Below are 18328 nucleotides of genomic sequence, written 5' to 3' on the forward strand. Positions count from 1 at the left end.
ATGCCCTTCATAGTCAGTTCTACAATATTCATAGTCCAATCTCACATTCCCCAACAATAATGGTACTCAATTCTCAAGGTCTCAGATTTTGGTTCATTGGACCACAGAACAGATTTCCACAGGTTTAATGTCCAGTTCTTGTGTCTTTCTCTCCAACACAGTAAAATGGAGAATGTTAAACAGGACATGGATAGAACGTCATTTACAATCACTATGGCAGATAGCCGCTGGTTTATTCACCTGAACCGTAATTGTTTTTATAATGGATTTTAAGATGTAAAACTAAATGGATTCATGCACAATGGCTAAATGATATAATATAGGTCACTGAAAGGATCAAGAATAATACACTGCTCAAAAAAATAAAGGGAACCCTTAAGCAACAGAATATAACTCCAAGGAAATCAAACTTCTGTGAAATCAAACTGTCCACTTAGGAAACAACACTGATTGACAATCAATATCACATGTTGTTGTGCAAATGGAATAGACGACAGATGGAAATTATTTGCAATGATCAAGACACCCTCCTTTGCAGTTAGAGTAGTCAAACAATGGAATCCCCTGCCACAATACTACATGTCCAAACTATCACGCTGCCTATATTATGGGTTTTATGGAATTGTTTGGGCCATTATTGTCTGTTGTCCTTTGTGCATATTATATATTTTGTGTTCTGGATAGAAACATCTGCCACTATCTCTACAAACTTATAAGCACTATGTTTTCTATGGATTATCTCCACTTTTATACATAGATTTCTGATATTGTACTCTGTTTTCTTGCCGTTATGCTATTGTCTTAATAACCATTTTTGGTTAATTAAAAAAAAAAATGCAAAAATAAGAAGGTTTTGTTTCTTTTTTCCAGGTGAAGTCGAGTCGAGAGTCTTCAATGGACATCACTATTTGTCACCCTATTATGAAGTAGAAACTAACAATATCAGACAAACTATGTCAGTGTTGGCCAATGCACCCACAGTCCTTCAGAGCACAGATTTAGTTACAGATACTTCTTGTCCCACAACGCTATCTTTGCATGAAAGAATTTACAAAAACGAAAGGCAATTTCCATGTTCTGAATGTGGGAAATATTTTAGTCGGAGATCTGCTCTTGTGGAACATATGAGATTTCACACTGGTGATAAGCCATTTTCATGTCCAGAATGTGGGAAATGTTTCCCTCGGAAACCAAATCTTAAGCGACATCTAAGAAGTCACACAGGGGAGAAGCCATATTCATGTTCAGAATGTGGGAAATGTTTTATTGAAAAATCGAGTCTTATTGACCATCAAAGAACTCACACAGGGGAGAGACCATTTTTGTGTCTTGAATGTGGGAAATGTTTTAGTCAGAGACAACATCTTGTGGGACATCGAAGAACGCACAGAGGGGAGAAACCATTTTCATGTTCAGAATGTGGGAAATGTTTTGTCTACAAATCAAGTCTTGTTATACATCGGAGAACCCACACAGGGGAGAAGCCATATTCATGCACAGAATGTGGGAAATGTTATGGCCATAGATCAGGTTTTGTATATCATTTGACTACTCACACAGGGGAGAAGCCATTCTCATGTACACAATGTGAGAAATGTTTTCTCTACAAATCAGATCTTGCTAAACATGTGATAACTCACACGGGGGAGAAGGCATTCTCCTGTTTCCAATGTGGGAAATGTTTTAGTGAAAAATCGACTCTTATTAAACATCAAATAATTCACACAGGGGAGAAGCCATATTCATGCTCAGACTGTGGGAAACGTTTTAGCCACAAATCGAATCTTAGTAAACATCATAGGACTCACAAATAGGACAAGACATTTTAGTATTCTGATTGGAGGAAATGTCTCAGGTGTGGAACTTTGTGATGTTCATCTCCTTGATATAAATAAACAAGAAGAATCTTCAACTTCACTAAGTTAGTTTCGGTCTTTTGTATCAGTGTTGTAACATCTGTGAGTGACAGTTTCTGTCGCCTATATTTCTACTTCAGTCATTGGGTAGCACCACTTTTTGTTGTGGGTGACATGTGACTGTGGCAGTCATGTTAAACTTCTGGGACTTTTGGTGCCACTAAGTCAGGGAGCCATGCGGTTAATTCTTGTCTTGTTTTGGTTGCTTCCTCCTGAGAGACCTGGGCAGGACTGCTTGTTAATTAAACCCCCAGGCCGCCTCTGACTTCCACTGACAATAAGTTCTGCTTAACTGGTCTAAATACTTACCTTGGTCTTTGCTTCATTTGGGTCTCCTGAATTATCCCGTTTTCGGACTTGCTTGTATTTACACCACCCGTGACCTCTTGGTATCAATCCAGTGTGAAGACCTTTCTTCCCAACAGCTTGCTCCACCAGTCAGCAGCTGACTCTGTGGCCCCAGGCCATGGGCACCTGTGTAAGTCTAGATCCCTGAATATGGGCTAAAGTCATGTGATAAGGCTTCTTAAAGGGTTGATATTGACTTTAAGGATTTCCACATCCAATAGGTGGCTGTAGAATACTCGTCTTCTCTGAAGAGGCTATTTGCATGTTTAATTCCCATAGGAGCATTGCATGGACTATTAGTCTCTTTATGCCAGCTTGGCACTCTATACAGGGAACAATGATCCCCTTTAGAACTGATGTCAGAGGCCTCTCATCCAGCCAAATCAGATCTCCAGCTTTGCACTGATGAGGGGCAAGCACCCCAAAACACATCTGCAAAATAGAATTTCTGGTTTAGTTTCTCATCTTAAGTCATTTGGCAAGGGTCACCGCTTTCTATAACTCCACCCTCACATCAGCCATAGACTCAGTCGCCCCTCTCATGCATGGCAAAGTGCGAGAAATCAATATGCAACCCTAGCATAACAACCTCACCAAAAACCTCCAACAAGCATCCAGGGTCGCAGAGTGGCGTTGGGAAAAAAACAGGCCTGCCAGGCGACTTCACCGCTTTCAAACTAGCCCTCACTTCTGCTAAACAGACCTATTTCACTAACCTTGTATCTTCACTATCCTACAACCCAAAACAACTGTTCCGCACATTTAACTCTCTCCTCCGCCCACCACTGCCACCTCCAACTCCCCTCATCTTTTCTAAGAACTTTGCCACCTACTTCAAAAACAAGATCGACCAAACAAGGCAAACCTTTACTGTTCCACCACCCCAACCACTCCATATACCAGACCTCTGGCCTTCTCCAATAACTTCCCTTTCCAACATCACTGAAGGAGAACTTGCCTCCTTTCCAAATCACACCTCACCACCTGTGCACTTGACCCCATCCCCTCCCACCTGCTCCCCAATCTCACTAACATGCTCATTCCAGCCCTAACCCATCTCTTCAACCTATCGCTATCTTCTGGCACTTTCCCCTCTGCCTTCAAACATGCCACCATCACACTTATCCTCAAAAAAGCTAACCTTGACCCAACTGCTATGCCCAGCTATCGCCCCATATCACTGCTCTCATTTGCTTCCAAACTCCTTGAGCAGCACGTCCATGGTCAACTTTCCTCCCACCGCTCATCTACCTCTCTCCTTGACAACCTCCAATCTGGCTTCCGCCCCCACCACTCCACCGAAACTGCTCTGACCAAAATTACTAATGACTCACAGCCAAAGCTAACAGACAGTTCTCCATCCTCCTCCTTCTCGACCTGTCCTCTGCTTTCGACACAGTCGACCATTGCCTACTGCTACAGATTCTTTCTTCCCTTGGCATGAAAGACCTTGTCCTGTCCTAGATTGCCTCATACCTTTCCGACCACACATTTAGCGTTTCCCACTCACACACCACCTCCTCACCCCGCCCCCTCTCTGTTGGAGTCCCTCAAGGCTCTGTCCTAGGGCCTTTACTTTTTTCCATCTATACCCTTGGCCTACGACAGCTCATAAAGTCCCACGGCTTCCAGTACCACCTGTATGCGGACGACACTCAGATCTACCTCTCTGGCCCAGATGCCACCTCTCTGCTGTCCAGAATCCTGCAGTGTCTGTCAGCCATATCCTTCAACTCTCGCTTCCTAAAACTCAATGTAGACAAAACTGAACTCATCATCTTTCCCCCATCTCACGTATCCCCCTTACCTAACCTATCTATTATGGTAAACGGCATCACTCTCTCTCCCTCACCTGAAATCCGCTGCCTCTGGGTATCTCTCGACTCTGCCCTGTCCTTCAAACCGCATGTCCAAACTCTTGCCACCTCCTGTCGCCTCCAACTCAAAAATATTGCCAGAATCCGTCCCTTCCTCAGCCCGCAATCTACTAAAACTCTTGTGCATGCCCTCATCATCTCCCACCTCGATTACTGCAACACCCTCCTCTGTGGCCTCCCCGCTAACTCCCTTGCACCACTCCAGTCTGTCCTCATCTCTGCTGCTCGGCTAATCCACCTCTCTCCTCGCTACTCCCCTGCTTCTCCCCTCTGCAAATCCCTCCACTGGCTCCCAATTCCCCAATGAATCCAGTTCAAACTACTAACACTGATCTACAAAGCCATCCACAACCTGTCCCCTCCTTATATCTCTGAACTAATCTCCCACTATCTTCCCTCACGTAATCTTCGATCCTCTCAAGACTTCCTACTCTCCTCCACACTTATTCGTTCCTCACACAACTGCCTCCAAGATTTCTCCCGAATATCCCCCATCATCTGGAATTCCACTCCTCAACATGTCCGATTATCCACCACCCTCGGATCCTTCAGATGGAACCTGAAAACCCATCTCTTCAGGAAAGCCTACAGCCTGCAATAATCATTCTGTCGCCTCACCAACCACCTGAGCTGCCGCCTCACCAACCACCCGAGCTGCCACCCCACCAACCACCCAAGCTGCCGTGTCGCCACCACCAGAGCTGCGGCCTCACCAACCACCCGAGCTGCGGCCTCACCTCCACCAGTGCTCTAGCACACCGACGATCAGTCTCTTCCCCATTATCCCGAAGAATGTAAGTCCGCAAGGACAGGGTCCTCACCCCTCTGTACCAATTTGTCATTGAAAATTTGTTTACTGTTAACGATATCTATAACCCTGTATGTAACCCCTTTTCACATGTACAGCACCATGGAATTAATGGTGCTATATAAATAAATAATAATAATGAGTCGATATTGACTTTTAAAATTGCTATCCCTAACAGGTGGAGCTAAAATTCAAATTCTCTTTCTCTCTGAAGAGGCTATTTGCAACTAATATTGCCATGTGTATTTACTGTCAAACTAGTTGAATTAAACTGACGTTAATTTTAGTTGAGCACCAGGATCAATATACCAGGAGATAGCAGATCAAAGAAAAGAGGGCAAGACAAAGGGATAGTCAGAACAGGTTCCAAGGATCAGGCAGCAGAAGATCAGAACAACAGAATCGGGCAAACACCAGGAAGCACAAATTACGTCTGGCAGGGATCAGAGGCAGACAGCTCAGTTAAATAGCTTGGGCAATCTCCAGAACACCTGAAATAAGCCCCGCACTTCCAAGTGACAGATTGGACAGATTGCTGTCAATCAAAATACTGACAACTCAACATGACCCAGTTTCCATACGACAGTATAGCTATCACTGAGAGGAGGAATCGTGAAAACATGACATTTCACAGGCTGAGGGTAGTGGCCGCAGTGATAAGGAGAGAAGCAGACTACTGTCCCTCAAACTAAAGGGCACCCTAGTCTATCCCTGTTCTCCAGATTACCCCGGATGGTGGGGGTGCTGGGGTTCTCGTACCTTGCTATGCTCCTATCTTAACCCCTATCATTTCCATGGCCCACCCAGGGGAAGGGTGAGGCCAAAGTGTATTGGAAAACACCACCCAGACAGGGGTAAACAAACAGGGATAAAAGAAAACTACAATAATGCAAATACACTCACAAAACAACAGAGTGGGAAACAGGAGGAATGGGAGGCACAAACTAAATGGGAGAGGATAAGGATAAACATGGAAACCAACTCCATGCAGAAATCTGAAAAACTCTCCAAACGCTTAGGGTCACATTGCGTTAGTGCAATCCGTTTAGCGCTAGCGGATTGCGCTAACGCAATGTTTTTTATGGGGCCGCGTTCGGGGTCGCGGTAACGTCCCCGCTCTCGCAGATCCCCGATCTGCGAGAGCGGGGAACGGACCGCGGGCGCACCTCGGACGCTGCAAGCAGCGTCCGCAGCGCGCCAGGAATCTCCGGCGCGTCGCTAGCGCGTGCCGAACATGGCACGCGCTAGTGTAGCGCGTTCCCATTAGCGTGAATGGGCGCGTTAACGGCCGCGTTGCACGGCGTTAATTTCGCCGTGCAACGCTGTCCGTTTAACGCGGTCCCGTAACGCAATGGGAACCCAGCCTTACTCCAAACACTGAATTTCTTCAACTAAAAACCAAGAAGTGCAGAAACTATCACTGGCAACTATCAAGTGCCATTAAATCAATGGTGCTATATAAGTAAATAATAATAAGTGATTGCTAATGTAAGAAGTAAAGATCACCGCGCTGCAATACAGGTATATGAGCCTGCAAAGTACCTGGGGTGGATATGTAGTAACAAAGGGACTTACTTGGTTGGGCTCGAAGGACTGCTATTGTGCTGCACCGATGGCTGGATGGTGGGCGCATGGAGAGGCAGAGGTGTGGGGAGCGTCCTCTCGTGGAGGCAACTCTCGCAAGCCTGGGATCCGGAGGATGAAGGTGAGCGTGTACCAAATCAGCGAACTAGCAGCAAGCTCCAGCCGGAAGCGCCGCCGCAGTGAGACAAGTTAGCAGGTTGCCGAGGTTGACATCACGTAAGCAAGGACGGGTAGCCCTGATGAGGGACCGCTGTCCCTCGAGGCGCGTTGGTTGACTGCTGTCCCCCCCACGCACCCGTCCTTGCCTACGGCAAGGCACAGTAGAATTTCTAAATATTTGATATGTTTTAAAGAACATGCTCATTTGTGGAATTTGCAGCATTAGGAGGTCACATTCACTGAACAAAAAAGCTATTTAACTCCAAGACCTCCTAACAGGCCAAGAGCTGCTGTTTTGATGTGAACGGCCTCCCACCCTCATAGATCTTTTGCTTGATGATCCTCCAAAGGTTCTCTTTAGGGATGAGGTCAGGGGAAGATGGTGGCCACACCACAAGTGTATCTCCTTTTATGCCCATAGCAGCCAATGACTCAGAGGTATTCTATGCAGCATGAGATGGGGCATTGTCAGCATGAAGATGATTTTGCTCCTGACGGCACGTTTCTGCTTTTTATACCATGGAAGAAAGTTGTCAGTCAGAAACTCTATACTTTGCAGAGGTCATTTTCACACCTTCAGGAACCTTAAAGGGCCCTGCCAGCTGTTTCCCCATGATTCCGGCCCAAAACATGACTCCACCTCCTTGTTGACACAGCCCCCCATGGAAGCCCACCACGCCAAACGCGCTTTGGGGCCAGAACAGGTAAGACACTGAGACCCCCACATGGGTAAGCAATTTGCTGCTAGCACTATTTGCAGCACTTTATCTTTGGATGATATCTTTGGATGTTGTTTGTGGACCTGCCCCTTTTCCCAGCTATATGAGCCCCTGGGGTTACTTTATGCTCTATTATTTATCAAGCGAAGGCTTATGGACCCACTACCACCTTATTACAATGAGTTGGCATACCTGTAATGGTCACCTCTGAGATTTGCCGCAATTATCCTGCACTGTCCCATGTGTGCATGCCACTAGACACGTGCAGTATCCAGTGTCCCTGTTTTTTGTCTTTGCCTGTCATCTTATTCATTTAGCTTAAGTGTTATGGATTTGTATTCACCCTTATGATACGTGTATGTTGTCAATAAACTTTTTTGATATATTTATAAGGAGACACTGGTTTTCCTTTTTGTATTTAGTTGCCTAGACATTACACACTCATTCCAGGGCATATAACTCATTTCTTGTGTAGGTTCTCAATTCTTAGTTGCCCCTCCCCTCTTCTAATCTTATCAATCAAGTGGTATCGGTATGCTCTCTTTTGTTCAACTTCTTGCTGACGTCGCAGCCTTGTAGGGACATGATGGCTATCCACCAACCTTCCACTACTCCATCCATCTGGACCATCCTGGGTTGCTGGACACTCATAAGTAAACAAGACTGTTTGAAAATTAGTCTTCATGTATGTCTGGGCCCACTGCAGCCATTTCTGCTTGTGAACACTGTTTAGGGGGGGCTGAATAGTAGGTTTATGCACCACAGCAAGCCTTTGAAGGATCCTATACCTTGAGGTTCGCGGACTCCAGAGGCACCAACAGCTTCAAATATGTTTGCTGGTTTGTAATGGCTTTTTAGCAGCTGCTCTCTTAATCCCATGAATTTGTCTGGCTGAAACCTTCCTCATTATGCCTTTATCAGCACGAACATGTCTGTGCTCAGAATCAGCAACAAAGATCTTAACAGTGTGATGATCACGCTTAAGTTTTTGGGAAATATCTAACGTTTTGACCAAGGCATTGCACTATTTGATGCTTTTCAGCCGCAGAGAGATCCTTTTTCTTTCCAATGTTACTTGAAACCTGTGGCCTGCTTAATAATGTGGAACATCATTTTTAAGTAGTTTTCCTTTCATTAGAATCACCTGGAAAACTAATTATCACATGTGCTTAAGATTGATTTCAGTGATCCATTGAGCCCTGAGACACAATACCATCCATGAGTTTATTTAAAAAAAAAAAAAAAAAAAAATCTTTATGACGCAAATCCAATTTGCATAATAATCTGAAACATGGTGTAATAATAAAATAACATCTCCACCCTTGAAGTATAATAATAAAATAACATCTCCACCCTTGGAGTATAATAATAAAATAACATCTCCACCCTTGGAGTATAATCATAAAATAACATCTCCACCCTTGGAGTATAATAATAAATAACATCTCCACCCTTGGAGTATAATACTAAAATAACATTTCCCTGGGGTATAATAATAAAATATCACTTCCAACCCTGGAATATAATAATAAAATAACATCTCCGACCCTAGAGTATAATAAAATAACATCTCCCTGGAGTGTAATAATAAAAGGACATCTCCACCCCTGGAGTATAATAATAAAGTAACACACACACCCCTGGAGTATAAAAATAAAATAACACCTCCCTGAAGTATAATAATAAAATGTCATCTCCAACCCTGGAGTATAATAATAATAACAACAAAATAACGGCAAATTCCTAGTTTATAATAATAAAATAACGCCCCACCTCTAGTGTTTAATATTAAAATAACACCCCCAACCCTGGAGTATAATAATGAAATATAACACCCCCACCCGTAGAGTATAATAATATATTAACGCCCCCACCCCTAGTGTTTAATATTAAAATAACATCTCCACCCCTGGAGTATAATAAAATAATGTGACACCCATTCAGTATAATAATAAAATAATGCCCCTATCCTTGGAGTATAATACTGAAATAACACCCCCACCCCTAGACTATAATAATATAATGCCACCTTCGCCAGAGTATAATCATGAAAATATGTCAATACTGTAATGTGCAATATTCAAATATATTATTATTGGAGGCAACTTGTTTTTTACTTTATATTCCAGACATTTTGCTGATATTCCCTGACAGCTATCAGTTTTGATATATATATATATATATATGTATATGTATATATATATGTATATATATATGTATATGTATATATATATATACTACCTATTGAACCCGTTCTACGCCCGGGTGGCTGTAATGCATAAGAGTTAGATCTGTCTCTTTAAGAAAGCGAGGGCGGGAGTTGAGTTTAGTTTCAGTTTCAGTTCTGACCTGAGGAGGAAATCTTATGCTGCTGTTATGCTGTGTGCTGGAGGAAAAGAGAAGAATAAACTACAGTTAAAGCTTACTCTCTATTAAATTCCTTACACCGTGTGGACATTACAACTGGCGATGAGGATGGGATTGAATCACCTGCTACTGTGAGTACTGACCCCTGCTTTACTGCTTTACACGCCAGCGCCACTGAGAGACTCCATCATGGCTGAATACTTGCACATGTTCCCACAGTTTGATATGACTGATGTCACTAATCTCTCTCATAACTGGAGAAAATGGTTAAATCGATTTGAGAATTTCCTGGAAGCAATAGATATAAAAGAGGAGAACAGAAAAAAAGCCGTGTTCCTGCATTGTGCGGGCACAGGAGTCTATGACATATACAGCACATTACCAGCAGCGGAGACAGACACGTACAGCAAATGCTCCAAAGCTCTCACTGACTACTTCAACCCTAAACAAAACATCAGATATGAAAGATACAAGTTCAGGATTGCTAAGCAGCTTCCAGAAGAATCCATAGACACCTATGTCACCCGGGTGTGCATTTACTGACGTAGATGATGAAATCCTAACTCAAGTAATTGTCACCTGCTCGTCTAATACCATAAGGCGTAAAGCTCTGCAGCAGGATCTCTCTCTGCATGATTTACTCAAGATGGCCCGTGCTATAGAGATAGCAGATCATCAGGCAATGGAGAGTGGGGATCATTTACATGTGCATAATCTCAAACATAACAGTGCACAAGGCAAGCAGGCCCCGCAACAGAAGAAATGTTATAGATGTGGACAAGATTTCCCTCACCACATGAACAAATGTCCAGCTATAGGACAAACTTGCAGTAAATGTGGAAAAGGGAACCATTTTGCAGTTGTCTGCAAATCAGCGCCCAACAAGTCTCCTCTGCCAATTATAAAACCTGCAAATATAAAAATGGTAAATCAGGATATAGAAGAAATGTCTGTGGCTGAGAACTATGTGTTCACGACGTCTGCCACTGGCTCAGTGCAGTCTCCATGTATTACACTCACCATCTGCAACACGGATATCACCTTTACAATAGATACAGGAGCTTCGGTGGATATCATAGACAGCAATGCTTATGAACAGTTGAAAACAAAGCCAGTCTTACAGCAAGTGCAGACTAAAATCTTCCCATATGGATCTAAAACACCTCTAGTTACAATGGGACAATTTGATGCTGAACTTAGCTATAAAGAAAATAGGCAGAAAACCACTTTTCACACATTACAAGGATCCGGAGGCTGTCTTCTCAGCTATCACACATTACAAGGATCCGGAGGCTGTCTTCTTCTCAGCTATCACACATTACAAGGATCCGGAGGCTGTCGTCTTCTCAGCTATCACACATTACAAGGATCCGGAGGCTGTCGTCTTCTCAGCTATCACACATTACAAGGATCAGGAGGCTGTCTTCTTCTCAGCTATCACACATTACAAGGATCCGGAGGCTGTCGTCTTCTCAGCTATCACACATTACAAGGATCCGGAGGCTGTCTTCTTCTCAGCTATCACACATTACAAGGATCCGGAGGCTGTCGTCTTCTCAGCTATCACACATTACAAGGATCCGGAGGCTGTCTTCTCAGCTATCACACTGCCTTGAAGCTAGGACTCATCCAGATTGTTCATACCATAACCGACCCTGCGGACCTGGATGTACAAGCCATGGTGAACAGTTTTCCCTCCCTATTTAGTGGATTAGGAAAATTAAAGGACTCTCAAGTGCATCTTCATGTGGATGACAGTGTCCGTCCAGTAGCCCAGCCTCACAGGCGTATTCCATTTCACCTGAGAAAGAAGGTAGAAAAGGAACTCCAATTACTCATGGATGATGATGTCATTGAAACTGTTTCTGGTCCCACTCCGTGGGTCTCTCCACTTGTGGTAGTTCCAAAACCAAAGACTCCAGAGCAGGTAAGACTGTGTGTTGACATGCGCCTGCCCAACACTGCTATTCAAAGGGAAAGACACATCTCACCCACAATTGATGACATTATTAATTTATTAAATGGAGCAACTGTTTTTTCAAAGCTCGACCTCAATAAGGGCTATCATCAATTAGAATTGAGTCCAGAATCCAGATACTTAACAACATTTTCCACCCATGTGGGTCTCAGAAGATACAAAAGATTGACGTTTGGGGTCTGCTCAGCAGCAGAAATTTTTCAAGATACGATAAGGAGCGTCATTCAACATATTCCAAATGCCTTTAATTACAGTGATGACATACTGGTTTTTGGGAAAACTCAAGCTGAACATAATCGTGCTCTATATGCTATTTTTGAATGTCTGCTCTCTGCTGGACTCACTTTAAACAAAGAAAAATGCGAATTTGATAAAAATTCATTGGAGTTCTATGGTCACATTTTCTCGGCGGAAGGAGTACGACCTGATCCCAAGAAAGTGGAATCCATCAGAGCAGCTTCAATTCCACAGGAAGCCAGTGAAGTGCGCTCTTTTCTTGGAATGGCAAGTTACTGTGCTATATTCCAAATTTTTCGACAATCAGCACTCCATTAAGGGAACTTACGAAACAAAATTGCGTTTTTCAATGGTCCCAAGACTGTCAGGCCTCTTTTGAAACAATCAAAAAGGAACTCTGCTCAACAACCACCATGGCCTATTTTGATCCAGCTCTTCGAACCGAACTGATTGTGGATGCTAGTCCCGTGGGACTGGGTGCAATTTTAGCACAATACAAGGATGACAATCAAAGTCCCCACATAATTTCTTATGCAAGTAAAAGCTTAACAAGCACTGAAAGAAAATATTCACATCCTGAAAAAGAAAGCTTGGCAGTCGTCTGGGGATGTGAACACTTTCACTTATTTCTCTATGGCGCTCCCTTCACTATTGTCACAGATCGTCAAGCTCCCCTTACAATTTTTGGAAATCCCCGAGCTAAAATGCCAGCACGGATTGAACGATGGGGTCTACGTCTACAGGACTATAATTACAAAATTGTTCACAAACCTGGAAAATACAGCAATCCGGCTGATTATCTCTCAAGACATCCCACGAATGATGATTTACCTGTGCATTCCTCCATTGAAGAATACATCCACTTTGTTGCAGCTCACGCCGTGCCAAAAGCACTTTCTGTTGATCAGTTTGTGAATACGACAACAAGTGACAAGACACTCTGTGCCTTAATACAAATTATCCAAAATAGAAGGTGGCATGAAATTCAAAAGAAAAAATTTCCTGAAGATGGGATTGATCTGAAAGAGTTAAAACTATTTTCAAATGTACGTGAGGAATTATCAGTCACTGAATATCAACTCATCCTTCGTGGTACCAAACTGGTTGTACCTAAGGCCTTGCGCAACCTAGTCATACAGATAGCACACGAAGGTCATCTAGGAATTGTTGGCACAAAAAAGTTACTCAGAGAAAAAGTGTGGTTCCCAAATATGGATAAATTGGTGGAAGAGAAGATTGGACATTGCTCCACTTGTCAATTAATTACTCCATCATCAACTTTAGAGCCATTACAAATGTCTCCGTTACCCACTGCTGTATGGGAGGAAGTGGCAGTCGACATACAGTGGGGCAAAAAAGTATTTAGTCAGTCAGCAATAGTGCAAGTTCCAACACTTAAAAAGTTGAGAGGCGTCTGTAATTTACATCATAGGTAGACCTCAACTATGGGAGACAAACTGGGAAAAAAAAATCCAGAAAATCACATTGTCTGTTTTTTTAACATTTTATTTGCATATTATGGTGGAAAATAAGTATTTGGTCAGAAACAAAATTTCATCTCAATACTTTGTAATATATCCTTTGTTGGCAATGACAGAGGTCAAACGTTTTCTGTAAGTCTTCACAAGGTTGCCACACACTGTTGTTGGTATGTTGGCCCATTCCTCCATGCAGATCTCCTCTAGAGCAGTGATGTTTTTGGCTTTTCGCTTGGCAACACGGACTTTCAACTCCCTCCAAAGGTTTTCTATAGGGTTGAGATCTGGAGACTGGCTAGGCCACTCCAGGACCTTGAAATGCTTCTTACGAAGCCACTCCTTCGTTGCCCTGGCGGTGTGCTTTGGATCATTGTCATGTTGAAAGACCCAGCCACGTTTCATCTTCAATGCCCTTGCTGATGGAAGGAGGTTTGCACTCAAAATCTCACGATACATGGCCCCATTCATTCTTTCATGTACCCGGATCAGTCGTCCTGGCCCCTTTGCAGAGAAACAGCCCCAAAGCATGATATTTCCACCACCATGCTTTACAGTAGGTATGGTGTTTGATGGATGCAACTCAGTATTCTTTTTCCTCCAAACACGACAAGTTGTGTTTCTACCAAACAGTTCCAGTTTGGTTTCATCAGACCATAGGACATTCTCCCAAAAGTCATCTGGATCATCCAAATGCTCTCTAGCAAACTTCAGACGGGCCCGGACATGTACTGGCTTAAGCAGTGGGACACGTCTGGCACTGCAGGATCTGAGTCCATGGTGGCGTAGTGTGTTACTTATGGTAGGCCTTGTTACATTGGTCCCAGCTCTCTGCAGTTCATTCACTAGGTCCCCCCGCGTGGTTCTGGGATTTTTGCTCACCGTTCTTGCGATCATTCTGACCCCACGGGGTGGGATTTTGCGTGGAGCCCCAGATCGAGGGAGATTATCAGTGGTCTTGTATGTCTTCCATTTTCTAATTATTGCTCCCACTGTTGATTTCTTCACTCCAAGCTGGTTGGCTATTGCAGATTCAGTCTTCCCAGCCTGGTGCAGGGCTACAATTTTGTTTCTGGTGTCCTTTGACAGCTCTTTGGTCTTCACCATAGTGGAGTTTGGAGTCAGACTGTTTGAGGGTGTGCACAGGTGTCTTTTTATACTGATAACAAGTTTAAACAGGTGCCATTACTACAGGTAATGAGTGGAGGAAAGAGGAGACTCTTAAAGAAGAAGTTACAGGTCTGTGAGAGCCAGAAATCTTGATTGTTTGTTTCTGACCAAATACTTATTTTCCACCATAATATGCAAATAAAATGTTAAAAAAACAGACAATATGATTTTCTGGATTTTTTTTTCTCAGCTTGTCTCCCATAGTTGAGGTCTACCTATGATGTAAATTACAGACGCCTCTCATCTTTTTAAGTGGTGGAACTTGCACTATTGCTGACTGACTAAATACTTTTTTGCCCCACTGTATATGGACCATTACCAAATGGCCAATACATTCTAGTAACAATTGATGAATATTCTAGATACCCTGTCATTTCATTCATCTCTTCAACGTCTGCTAATAGTGTCATACCAGAACTGGACGACATATTCTCTGCATATGGCATTCCAAGAGTGGTCAAAACAGATAATGGACCTCCATTCAATGGACATGTGTTTGCACAGTTTTCTGAATACTTGGAGTTCGGCCACAGAAAAATCACACCTTGCTGGCCGCAAGCTAATGGAATCGTAGAACGTTTCATGCGCACCATGGGGAAATGAATCAAGGCAGCTAGCCTGGAGCACACCCCACTGAAACAGTCACTATACAAATTCCTGCGCAATTACCGCAACACGCCACATTCCACCACTAATGCTGCGCCATCTCATCTAATGTTCAGCAGAACTCTTCGTACACGGATCCCTGATGTGACCAGTCATCCCTTACCAAATGACTCTTCAGTGCGATCAACGGATTTCTTTAACAAGCAAGCCATGAAACATTATGCAGACAGAAGGCGACGGGCACAGCCATGTGCTATCAAAAGAGGTGATATGGTTGTTGTGCGTCAAATATCAACCAACAAAACCTCAGCTGTATATAGTCCTGCAAAATATAATGTTACTGAGAGAAAAGGCAGTATGGTCACGGCTGAGCGAGGCGGACACTCCATCACTCGAAATTCCTCACATTTTAAAATACCGCAGAACAATGGTAATGAACTCCCACCATTGGAAGATTTGATACCCGACGGTGGAGAGGACCAACAAGAGGTGACTGATCCGTCAGCACTGGACACCCCCAATGAACCCAGACATTACCCTACACGGGAAAGAAGGGCTCCATCGAGACTTATTGAAGAGATATAGTTTAAAAAAAAAGGGGAATAAGACAATACAGACATATGGTTTTTCTTGGACATTTTCGTGTTGTTACATTGTCAATATTTGTTTTAGGTTGTTTTATATATATATATATATATATATATATATATATATATATATATAAAAGGGGATGATGTAATGTATAAGAGTTAGATCTGTCTCTTTAAGAAAGCGAGGGCGGGAGTTGAGAGTAGTTTCAGTTTCAGTTCTGGCCTGAGGAGGAAATCTTATGCTGCTGTTATGTTGTGTGCTGGAGGAAAAGAGAAGAATAAAATACAGTTAAAGCTTACTCTCTCTCTTAAATTCCTTACACCGTGTGGATATTACAGTGGCGAGCATTTATATTGGTATATGGTCTCCATCCTGGTATGTGCTGCTCCATCCTGCGTCCCCATCCTGTCATGTGCTGCACCCATCCTGTGCCCCCATTCTGTCATGTGCTGCTCCCATCCTGCGCCCCCATCTTGTCATGTGCTGCTCCCATCCTGACATGTGCTGCACCCATCCTGCGCCTCCATTCTGACATGTGCTACACACATCCTGCACCTCTCTTCTGACATGTGCTACACACATCCTGCACCTCTATTCTGTCATTTGCTGCTCCCATCCTGCGCCCCCATCCTGTCATATGCTGCTCCCATCCTGCGTCCCCGTTCTGTCATGTGCTGCTTCCATCCTGCACCCCCAATCTGTCATGTGCTGCTCCCATCCTGCGCCCGTTCTTTCATGTGCTGCTTCCATCCTGCACCCCGTTCTGTCATGTGCTGCTCCCATCCTGCACCCCCGTTCTGTCATGTGCTGCTGCCATCCTGCACCCCCGTTCTGTCATGTGCTGCTCCCATCCTGCGCCCCCGTTCTGTCATGTGCTGCTCCCATCCTGCGCCACCGTTCTGTAATTTTCTGCCCCCATAGTATATGCCCCGTACACTGCTCCATTATGGTTGATGGCCCCATAAGATGCTCCATAGTATATGCCCCGTACACTGCTACATAAAGGTTTATGGCCCCCATAAGATGCTCCATAGTATATGCCCCGAACACTGCTCCATAAAGGTTTATGGCCCCCATAAGATGCTCCATAGTATATGCCCCGTACACTGCTCCATTATGGTTGATGACCCCCATAAGATGCTCCATATTATATGCCCCGTACACTGCTCCATAAAGGTTTATGGCCCCCATAAGATGCTCCATAGTATATGCCCCCGTACAGTGCTCCATTATGGTTGATGGCCCCATAAGATGCTCCACAGTATATGCCCCGTACACTGCTCCATAAAGGTTTATGGCCCCCATAAGATGCTCCATATTATATGCCCCCGTACACTGCTCCATTATGGTTGATGACCCCCATAAGATGCTCCATATTATATGCCCCCGTACACTGCTCCATTATGGTTGATGGCCCCCATAAGATGCTCCATAGTATATGCCCCGTACACTGCTCCATAAAGGTTTATGGCCCCATAAGATGCTCCATAGTATATGCCCCCGTACACTGCTCCATTATGGTTGATGACCCCCATAAGATGCTCCATATTATATGCCCCCGTACACTGCTCCATTATGGTTGATGGCCCCATAAGATGCTCCATAGTATATGTCCCCGTACACTGCTCCATTATGGTTGATGGCCCCCATAAGATGCTCCATATTATATGCCCCCATACACTGCTCCATTATGGTTGATGGCCCCCATAAGATGCTCCATAGTATTTGCCCCCGTACACTGCTCCATTATGGTTTATGGCCCCCATAAGATGCTCCATAGTATATGCCCCTGTAAACTGCTCCATTATGGTTGATGGCCCCCATAAGATGCTCCATTGTATATGCCCCCGTACACTGCTCCATTATGGTTGATGGCCCCCATAAGATGCTCCATAGTGTATGCCCCGTATGCTGCTGCGATATATATATTAAAAAAAATAACATACTCACCTATCGTCGCTGGGCGCCGAGTGCTGGGGGGCCTGAGCAGGCGGGGACACCGGCGCGCTGTGGGGGTCAGGTGCCGGAGTCGCCGCTAGCTCAGGCCCCCGACACTTGCTATATTCACCTGTCCCCGTACACTGCTCCATTATGGTTGATGGCCCCCATAAGATGCTCCATATTATATGCCCCCATACACTGCTCCATTATGGTTGATGGCCCCCATAAGATGCTCCATAGTATTTGCCCCCGTACACTGCTCCATTATGGTTTATGGCCCCCATAAGATGCTCCATAGTATATGCCCCTGTAAACTTCTCCATTATGGTTGATGGCCCCCATAAGATGCTCCATTGTATATGCCCCCATACACTGCTCCGTTATGGTTGATGGCCCCCATAAGATGCTCCATAGTGTATGCCCCGTATGCTGCTGCGATATATATATTAAAAAAAATAACATACTCACCTATCGTCGCTGGGCGCCGAGTGCTGGGGGGCCTGAGCAGGCGGGGACACCGGCGCGCTGTGGGGGTCAGGTGCCGGAGTCGCC

At 44.2% G+C, this 18328-nt stretch overlaps 1 pseudogene; it reads left to right on the top strand.

The window, feature by feature from the left end:
- The window catches only part of LOC138637642 (zinc finger protein 850-like), an 89445-nt pseudogene that overhangs the window by 42543 nt on the left and 28574 nt on the right, over positions 1–18328 (top strand).

Source organism: Ranitomeya imitator, chromosome 5 (genome assembly GCF_032444005.1).
Source record: "Ranitomeya imitator isolate aRanImi1 chromosome 5, aRanImi1.pri, whole genome shotgun sequence".
In the NCBI taxonomy this organism is placed as follows: domain Eukaryota; kingdom Metazoa; phylum Chordata; class Amphibia; order Anura; family Dendrobatidae; genus Ranitomeya; species Ranitomeya imitator.